Here is a 10,000-nt window from a genome sequence, read left to right as displayed (position 1 = left end):
AAGGGGCACATAATACATGTCGGAAAGTGGAAGTGAGAAACCCACTGGGCCCCCAGACGGTGGCGCCAACCCAGCAAAACCCACACGGACCATCGGCAACAGAGTGACCGTGGTGCTGGGGGCCCAATGGGGCGACGAGGGAAAAGGGAAAGTTGTAGATCTGCTGTCACAAGATGCGGACATGGTATGCAGATGTCAGGGCGGCAACAACGCAGGGCACACAGTCGTGGTCGATCACGTGGAGTACGACTTCCACCTCCTCCCCAGCGGCATCATCAACCCCAAGGTCACGGCCTTCATTGGTAATGGTGTAGTGATCCATCTCCCTGGCTTGTTTGAAGAGGCACAGGAGAACCAATGCAAAGGGAAAGGTCTAACAGACTGGGACAAAAGGTTGATCATCTCAGACAGAGCACATATCGTGTTTGACTTCTACCAAGCGGTTGATGGCTATCAAGAGCAGCAGAGACAAGAGCAAGGAGGCAAGAACCTGGGTACCACGAAGAAGGGGATTGGTCCTACGTACACGGCCAAGGCGGCGCGTAGTGGCCTCAGGATATGTGACCTGCTGTGCGACTTCACCCTGTTCTCTGAAAGGTATAAGGTTTTGGCCCAGCAGTACAAGGCCATGTACCCAACTCTGGAGATTGACATTGAGGGAGAGCTGGTCAAACTAAAGGACTATGTGGAGATGATCAAACCCATGGTGAGAGACGGGGTCCACTACATGTATGAGGCACTTCATGGTCCTCCTAAGAAGATCCTGGTGGAAGGAGCCAACGCAGCACTACTGGACATAGACTTTGGCACGTACCCATTCGTGACGTCCTCCAACTGCACGGTGGGCGTGGTGTGCACGGGCCTGGGCATCCCGCCGCAGAACGTTGGCGACGTGTACGGGGTCGTCAAGGCCTATACTACCAGGGTGGGCATCGGAGCCTTCCCCTCAGAGCAGAGCAACGAGATTGGCGAGCTGCTTCAAAGCCGTGGGAAGGAAGTGGGCGTGACCACAGGCAGGAAGAGGCGATGTGGTTGGCTGGATCTGGTGCCCGTCAGATATGCACAAATGATTAATGGCTTCACCGCCTTGGCGCTCACCAAGCTGGACATCCTTGACGTGTTCCCAGAGATCAAAGTGGGTCTGGCTTACAAAGTCGACAACCAATCTATACCTCACTTCCCAGCCAATCAGGAGGTGTTGCAGCGCGTGGATGTCCAATATGAGACGCTGCCTGGCTGGAACAGCGACACCTCGGCTGCTAAAACCTTTGAGGAGCTGCCCGAAAATGCCCAGAAATACGTCAGCTACATTGAGGACCATGTGGGAGTGCCTGTCAAATGGATCGGAGTGGGCAAGTCTAGGGAATCCATGATCCAGCTGTTTTAGATGGGAAGCACACCTTTCCCAACTATCCAAGAGGGGATCATACATTTTTTATTGATATTGATACCATTTTCGATCAATTTTGCTTAATGATCCGAGTCTTTATCGATACCACTATTGATACTTTTCTATTATTTGGTCGAAAGACGAGACGATAATAAATTCTTAACAGAACCGGTATTGCTTAACAACTGTGAGTCTGTGACTGTTTGATTTCTGAACAGAATGAAATGTGCCTAGCATGGTGAGACAATTCAATTATTTCTTTAGTTTAACGGAGGTTTGGCAGACAATTCAATTGGATTCAAAAACTTTATTAGACAATCGATGTATGATTGTTGCACCGGTGATTTGAGGTAAATGACACGATTATCTCTGGAGACATAACGTTACGTTATAGGACCCGCTAGTCTTAATAGCAGTATCCCTCAGACCTTATTGATTTTTGGGTTTTGAGAAATGATCGATCGATATCAATCGATACCGGGTCTCGATCCCCATCCCTAGGGATGGAAGGGGTCGAGGGTGGAGGGATGAATCGGTTGGTCAAAATGGAGGGATGATCGAGGGGGCGTCGAATGACTCTGGGTCGATGGTTGTCTCGAGGAACCAGGGAATTGAGACTCAGTGTGGGGGGGTACTGTCTCGCTGATGGGGTCTCTTCTTGGCTCCATCGTCGCTGATGGGGACTCTCCTTGACCCCATCAAAACCCCCAAAGAGAACTTGTGCAGAGTTGAGCAAATGCATCTAAGCAATTCGTAAAAAAACTGAGAAAATGCGGAGAAAATTATGTTTTTCCCCTCTCAAGTCAACTAAGAACTTAGCTATTACCCTCCCATGCATCTTTGAATGTTTCCCATCCCCCTAACAAGTCATTTATTATGGGTGAAACTGAAGGATACAACACAAATAAAGACCTTTTACAATGTTCCCGAGTGTCTGATGAGGAGAAAGAACCTAAACTCAAATGTAAAAAATGTCATTCTATGTCCTCATTTGCAGGTGAACACTGTCTGTGGCCTTATCGGTTTCATAGTGATGCACCAGCCAATAAAGACTGAGTTTGATTCACGACCTAGTGTTTTTCTTTCTTCTTCTTTTGGCTACATTGATTCATCACATCAGCACGCCTGGACAGAGCAGTGAAGAGACAATTAAATAGTACATTGAACAAATTCAAAGGCTGTGTGCCGGACGGCTTAACACTGGCCAAGAGTCTCTGTGGTGGGTCATGATGGTGTGGGATGAAAATAGCATATGTGGAGCGGAGCTGGTGAGTCCTGACTCACCAGCTCCGCTCCTTATTTTGGGCCGTCTTTTCTTTTAGAAACGCAGAAACACAAACAAGGTTCCAATCTCCACCCACATTCATCAGTGTGACGCACATGCATTGCACACATAACCCATGCATGAAATACACACACACATGCACGTGCACGCAGACACACACACACACGCACGCACGCACGCACACACGCACACGCACGCACACACACACACACACACACACACACACACACACACACACACACACACACACACACTTGTCGGCAGAATATCTATCACCCTGTGAAGCCTGCAACATTATTGATGGTACTTAGGCGTTCACTATGCCATCATCTCACCCTCATCCATCAAGAGAGAGACATGAATAATATTGATCTTGTTTTTGATCAGATATCTATAATACTGTCTGAATCGTTTAAACCACTCATCGGCAAAGCATGTATAACGCATGACAGGACCTGCATAGAATAGAACAGAATAGAATAGAGTAGAAGAATAGAATAGAATATTACCATTCATACCACATCATTTTTTGAACCAGCATAGAAAAGTTGTATTCTGACTTATGGAAGGAAGTCGGCCATCTCTCTGGGCAACATTTGGACAGCATTTTCAGTATTGCAGCATTTATGAACTTGGTGTCTTTGGTGTGACAGGGTGGGCGGAGCTAACACAATAGACTCACTCTGTAGGTTACTGTAGGTTCACAGGGTGGGCGGAGCTAACACAATAGACTCGCTCTTCAGGTTACTGTAGGTTCACAGGGTGGGCGGAGCTAACACAATAGACTCACTCTGCAGGTTACTGTAGGTTCACAGGATGGGCGGAGTTAACACAATAGACTCACTCTGCAGGTTACTGTAGGTTCCCCACGACTCTTGTGTGAAGTTAGCCTGGTAAACCGCCCGTCACGTGAACTCACATTTCATTTGGTTCTCTGTGACGGTCTGGACCCGCACAGGCAGTTAAGATGATTGATCGAGCCATGCCGGCTCGACGAATCAGCGGCGGCCGTAGGCGGGCTCGCTCGTCTGGGCAAGTAGTGGGTACATGGTCTTTGTAGTTCTTTTCACTCGTCAACATGGCTGCCGCCGCGGAAGTGACAGGCAGTCTGAATGAAATTGAATGTAACGTTCCCAATTCTATGTATTAAATTCTAAAAAACGACCCTCAACATTTGGGAAGGCTAAGCCACACAACTAGTTCGTTATAATCTAACTAAATGCTTCGAAGGTGACTTTACGACCGTGAGGACTCAATCAATGAATACCACGGAGATCATCCACAGGCACCTTCGGCGATCTGATTGGTTGAAGTTAACACCCACCAGCGGTGCCGGTGATAGACAGATGGGTCATCCAATCACCTGCCAAGTAGCTTGGAAAAAGTGCCCGCCTCCGTCAGCGGGTCTGGTGACTTCATTCCCAGATCGACTGGTTTAGTGAAACCTATCTTGAGCTATACCGTCCATCTGGCAGCGTCAGGTTAGTGTGAAGTAGGATAACAAAGCTACTTTTTCCCCTCTGCTAGCATTACGGGTGGTTACTACGGCCGAACAAACTGACAAATGTCATTATGCAACACTGTTTGGATCTCACCTGCAATTAGCACTCATCGCCATAGGTGTCGCCCAAGACAACAAAACTGAAATCTGATGGATTATAAATTTAAAGGGATAGGCCAACTTCTTGGGAGATTTGCCTATATTTGCCATATCGCCCATATATACAGTAAACAAGATACACTCTCCATGCAGTTAGTTAGTATACTGTATGGACATGTCATGTATGTCACCTACCCCTAAGGATCGAGCAATGTTGATTAATTAGCAATACTATAGTTCTACAGAGGCCCACTAACTGCCAGCAGCCGTGACTATAGTCTATACTGACCTTGGATTACTGACACACATGACACTCGCATGGCCAGTATGATGGTTATTTGCTCTGGGCACTGTTCGCTTCAATGCGCGCACGCACGCACACACGCGCACGCGCACACACACCACACCACACCACACCACACCACACACACACCCCTACACACACACACATGCACACACACACACACACACACACACACACACACACACACACACACACACACACACACACACACACACACACACACACACACACACACACACACATGTAGCCCTCACTGAATTTCATTCAGTAGGCTACATGTAATTAAATATGTTTTGAAAATGTTCTGTTCCTAAAAGAAAAGGAAAAAAGAAACTGTATAAACATGTTGTCCTGGCTGTTACATTGTGAATGTATTATTGTTTTTGCTTGTGTTGAATATAGTCTAACTCACAGTAACTTGATATAGTGACATCTAGAGATTCTATCTAGAGTATTGGTTTATTACCGGTGACCACCCAATCAGAATGCGACATGGGCGGGACATAAGAAGACGAGATTCAAGTCTAGTTGAGTGCATAGGTTGAGTGCAGCCAATTTTGACAGAAACGTGGTGAGAGGAAAACTGTCTGCCGACGCAGCTTCAAAGTACGTCTTTACTGGAGGTGACGGACTGTTACGCCAACGTGTGGGGGCTTATATGAAGTTTGTGAAGGTAACTGGTGTGTTTGTTGTTTCAAATCTGTAACTGAAGTTTTACAAGTTGGCAATGCTAATGATAGGCTAATCGCTATTAGCATAGCCATTCTCTGTGTTTACCTGTGTAATTCGGTAGCCTGCTAAGCTAACGCTGGGATGCCGTGTGTTACCATTAGGCATGATAGTAAGCTGAGTGTGTGTACTGTGTACACAGGGGACAGTTTTTCGGACAAATACTAGACCAGTTTCATGCTTCATGGTGGAGACTTCGGCTGTGCGACCTGCGCTGTTGCTGTGTGCTGTTTGTACCCACCTGCTGAATCCATCTACCTCGTCTGGTTTGCCACCATCAACTCTGCATTGCCACCCGGCCGTGAGTAACTGTATTGCACGTGCACAACCTTTTATTTCATGCTTGCTTTGTACTGTGACAAATGCAACTGAAGCGGCCATTCCCGTTTTAGGCCCCAACGCTCAGTCTAGCAACGAACCAGGCCTGCAACATTTATTTGGGACACTTTTATTTGATTTCTTCCTGTTCTCATTTGATACACAGAGGGTACTGAATGACAGGTGTGAGTGTGTGTGGGCCCACAATTTGTCATTTTGTCAGTATATAAGAGTTATTCCTGGTAACAATTGAAAAGGTAGCCTACTGTCATACTAAATTGATGTTTTTTTATTTTCATTTCATGTTTTTGATAAATTACTGTACTTTAACAGTGCCTACTAACAAAAAATATATTTTTTGCATTTAAAGTAATTGATTGGGTAATTGAGTATTGTGTTTACTATTAGATAACGTCATAAATAAGTTAAAGCATAAATTAGGGGTAAAGATTTAATACATTTCATCCTTAGCAGACTTTAGTTGAGCTCATTAAAAGTTGCTAAGTGGAGGCACGCTTAAATATTAAACTACAGGTATAAAAATAGACATTTGTAAATTCTGTCGAGAGACAATTCATGTTGGTAACCCAGGAGCCCACCTTTAGAAGTAAGTAAAATAGCGGCGACTATAGTTTATATTGAGGTGGGTGTTACACATAAACCCCCCCCCCCCCCCCCCCACACACACACACACACACATTTTAATTTTCAGTTCAGAGAACAGAACAGGCCGGATGAATGGGAAATCTGTTTTGGATGTGGTTTCCCAGGTGGGGGCCATTTGTGGCTAAGGAGCCCAAAACACCATACGCCAAGTCATCTCTCAAATTCCATTTAAGAACCCATTACTTATAACAGGTGATCAATAGTTCAGTTCGTCATGTGCAATTCCATGTCTTCTCACAAATGTATGAACATAGCGTGTAACTAACAATGTAAGTAACATAACCCAAAATGCAAATGTGTTAAATTACACATAATATTACCGTATGTATATGTATCTATGATAACTTGTAAACATCACACAAATGTGATGTCGTATAAGGCTTGTATTGTATTGCAATGTAGTATTGTATTTGGACCCCAGGAAGATTAGCTGGTGCCACAAGCATCAGCTAATAGAGATCCTTTTTAAATCAATAAATCCTACGCTGAAGCAACGCAGCGCTGAGGCACTTTCATTTCAGCGTCCTTGTTAACAGGCGAGACCGATCACACCAACCGCACCCCACGCCATGCCACGCCACGCCATGCCACGCCACGCCAAAGCGATGCTGCATGCGTGCTGCAGCGATATCATCTTCTGGTCTACCGTTCAAACGTGCAACGCTGCATTTCTAAAAAAAAACACGAAAGAAGCACTGAGGACTTTTATTTTGAAAAACCGCAGCATCTCCTCCTCACCTCTGACTCAGAAAAGAAGTAAGGGGTCCAATACTAGGACATTTTCTCTCAAAGAGTCAAGTTTTAGGTAGCTAATGAGCCACTAGGTAGGCTAATGTTTTTCGAGCATTCTTTTAGAAGTGTCGTTTAATAGTTTGCTGTAGCCTAATGTTGCCTGTAAAAGCTTGCTAAACCAACGACAGCATGTGATTTGCTGACAGTGCGGGACATTTGAATTTGAATGGCATCAATTGGAATTGATTTACATATAAGTTCATATGAGTGTTAAATAATAGATTTTTTTCAACATGAACATGAGTCATTTTGGTGCGATCTGAGCCATGCACGCACATTTAAAGAGCTTAATTCCCCAAACAGACGACACAAAAGAGGACGGCAAAGCAAAGCATGCCATGTGATGTCTCAGGAGACAAAAAAACAATTGGTTCGGAACCTGAAAAGTTGGTTCTCAGCGGAACCAAAAAATAGTTGGTTTTTCCTTGGGAACCGTGACATCATCAGTGGGCGTGTCTCATTCTAGGCTGTGAAAACGAGCAGGAAGGAGAAGAAGGCAGTGACAACATGGAGAAAAAGAATTTGCAGTGGTCTCCTGAGGAAACCAAATGTTTGTTTAGTGGCGATTTGGGCATCTACCGAATCTCAAGAAAAGCTAGAAAGCAGTACAAGAAAGAGCAAGTCGTATGCCGAACTTGCGGAAACAGATGGCCCAGGCTGGGTTCACTCGAACACCAGACCAAATAATTAATAAACTTAAAAAACTGAAGAAGGACTACCGAATAATGTCCTCCCACTTTGGTTCCGCTTAAACTGGTGTGAACACGTGCTGGTTCGCCAGAAAGCACCAAGGTTCTGAGACTCCAGAACGGAGCCAGAACCAGAACCGTGTCTGTCTGAAAGCGGTATCAGAAAGGCTCGCTGACATATCAGACTGAAAACAAATATTGCCTGAGATGAAAGAGGGTTGAGAGGCGGGCCATAGCGTGTCGATGATTTGGTTTGACAGTTCTGTGGACTGGGGTTGGCGTTGGCCAATCCTGGCGTGTTCTGCCCCAAATCGAGCGTGTTCTGGTGCTACGCGAGAGGGCTCCGCAGAGAAGCGAGAAACAGGCTGCATCAGCGCGTACTGCTGTTTGAAAGCAGAGGGAAATGTGCCGCCCACCAGCTTGGAATGTCCGAGGGTCCGGGGGTAAGACCCGCGGACGTTAACGTTATTCCTGGAATGCGAGTTTAACGAACCAGTTACATGTTCTATGCATTCTACATTAAATTAAGACATTACCGTTTGTTTTATTTTGTATGTTACATACTTATTGGCCAAGTATATTAACATTTGTGAGCTTAGAAAAGTCTGTCCATGTAGGCACTAGGCGGTAGGGGTGGGGAAAAAAATCGATACACCATAGTATCGCAATATTTTGCCTGACGATATTGTATCGATATTTGGACGCCAAGTATCAATATTGCTATCGATATATATATATTTCTTTGCAGGCCATGCCATGCCAGGCCACGGGGCATCTGCCCGAAGCGCCCGATGGTGCAGTCCGCGCCTGCAGTGGCGTATTGAGTCCAGAGAAGCTTAACAATGTAGCCTACGTGTGGGGCCAAAACAAAACAAAACAAAACAAAAAAACACTGCAAGGTTTATTTCTGGTGACGTCAAGGAAAAGGTAGGAAAACGAGTTAGGTGTGACAATATATCGAAATATCGCAATATTCAATATATCGCAATACTCAATATATCCCAATATCGGCAATATCGCAATACTATCGTATCGTGACTTAAGTATCGTTTTAGTATCATATCGTGGGCATCTGGTGATTCCCACCCCTACTAGGCGGCCATCTTGCCTGCAAAATTTTCTCCTCGAAATTAAGATTGATTGACAGATGCCATGTCATGATATGATTGGTTGAAATGGGGTAGAAATTTGATAGTTCTTTGTTACGTCACCATACGGTAGATTACAGTTATGAATGAAATCCTGAAAAATGAACTTTTGATGTGTAAACAAACATACTGTAAATCCATTTTATTCTATGGTTGTATTCTGAGTCTTTATACTGTATGTTTCTATTTTAACTTCACTTTTTGGGGTTCAGCTAATCTTTAAATGAGAAAAGTTTATCTACAGGAGAATACATCTTTGAAAGCAATACAGAATGCTTGAGAGCTTTACTGCATTATATTCCAATATATTTGGAATTGTCACCTGGTGCCTGGATTTTGTGTTTTCATCTATAATAAACATTTCCACTATAAATAGATGCAGAAAAGGCACAAATTGATACATTTAAAAAAATCACCAGAATGCAGGAAATTAAGTTTTTAACTCTTTTTGCTGCTCGCACTATATTTCCCAGGCTGAATGATTTTCCCAGTCCTTTATGTTTCACCAGTGATTTTAATGTATTTGTTTGGATGATCCAATCAATATCTGCATAGGAAAATACTCTACCCAACTCCAGAAAGTAGACTAAATATTGTTACATTTATGATTTCATCGATGTTTGAGTTGTTAGTTTTCAAACAAACGTCATAAATCCATTTTATTCTATGGTTGTATTCGGAGTTCAGGACTTTATACGGCATGTTCCTATAATGTGTCGCTGTGCCTCGATATTTCTCTCTTCCTGCGTTGTGCTTCAATCTCTCTGATACCAAAAACAAACCTTCAACCTCAGCTGAACAGCAGGTGGTGCTGCAGTGTCTGGCTCCCAAAAAAACAAGATGGCCACGGTTCAAATGCCAAACTCAATGCTTAAAAACAGGAGTCCATGGGTGACGTCACAGAGGCTACGTCCATATTTGTATATACAGTCTATACGAGACGCAGCATGAGACGAGTCCATGCAATGCAATGCAACACACCCGCCCTCACACGGGGCTCAGCTCAGAGTTCAGCCTCCTACACACACACACACACACACACACACACACACAGACACACAGACACACACACACTGAGT

The 10,000-nt window shown here is 44.5% G+C and overlaps 1 protein-coding gene and 1 pseudogene across 2 annotated transcripts in view; one reads left to right on the top strand and one right to left on the bottom strand.

Annotated features, from left to right (window-relative positions):
• LOC310788667 (protein shisa-8) overlaps positions 1-10,000 on the bottom strand; it is a gene marked incomplete at both ends in the record, with an annotated part of 198,836 nt that overhangs the window by 133,586 nt on the left and 55,250 nt on the right. The gene's annotated exons all lie outside the window — the stretch shown is intronic.
• On the top strand, positions 629-1,387 carry LOC310788675 (adenylosuccinate synthetase isozyme 2 pseudogene; annotated as a pseudogene). Its single transcript has one exon. The product of its transcript is annotated as an adenylosuccinate synthetase isozyme 2 pseudogene (transcript).

This window comes from Poromitra crassiceps (assembly GCF_964638095.1).
Source record: "Poromitra crassiceps genome assembly, chromosome: 13".
NCBI lineage: Eukaryota > Metazoa > Chordata > Actinopteri > Beryciformes > Melamphaidae > Poromitra > Poromitra crassiceps.
Note: the sequence above shows the minus strand (reverse complement) of the source record. Positions and strands in the feature narration are given on the sequence as shown.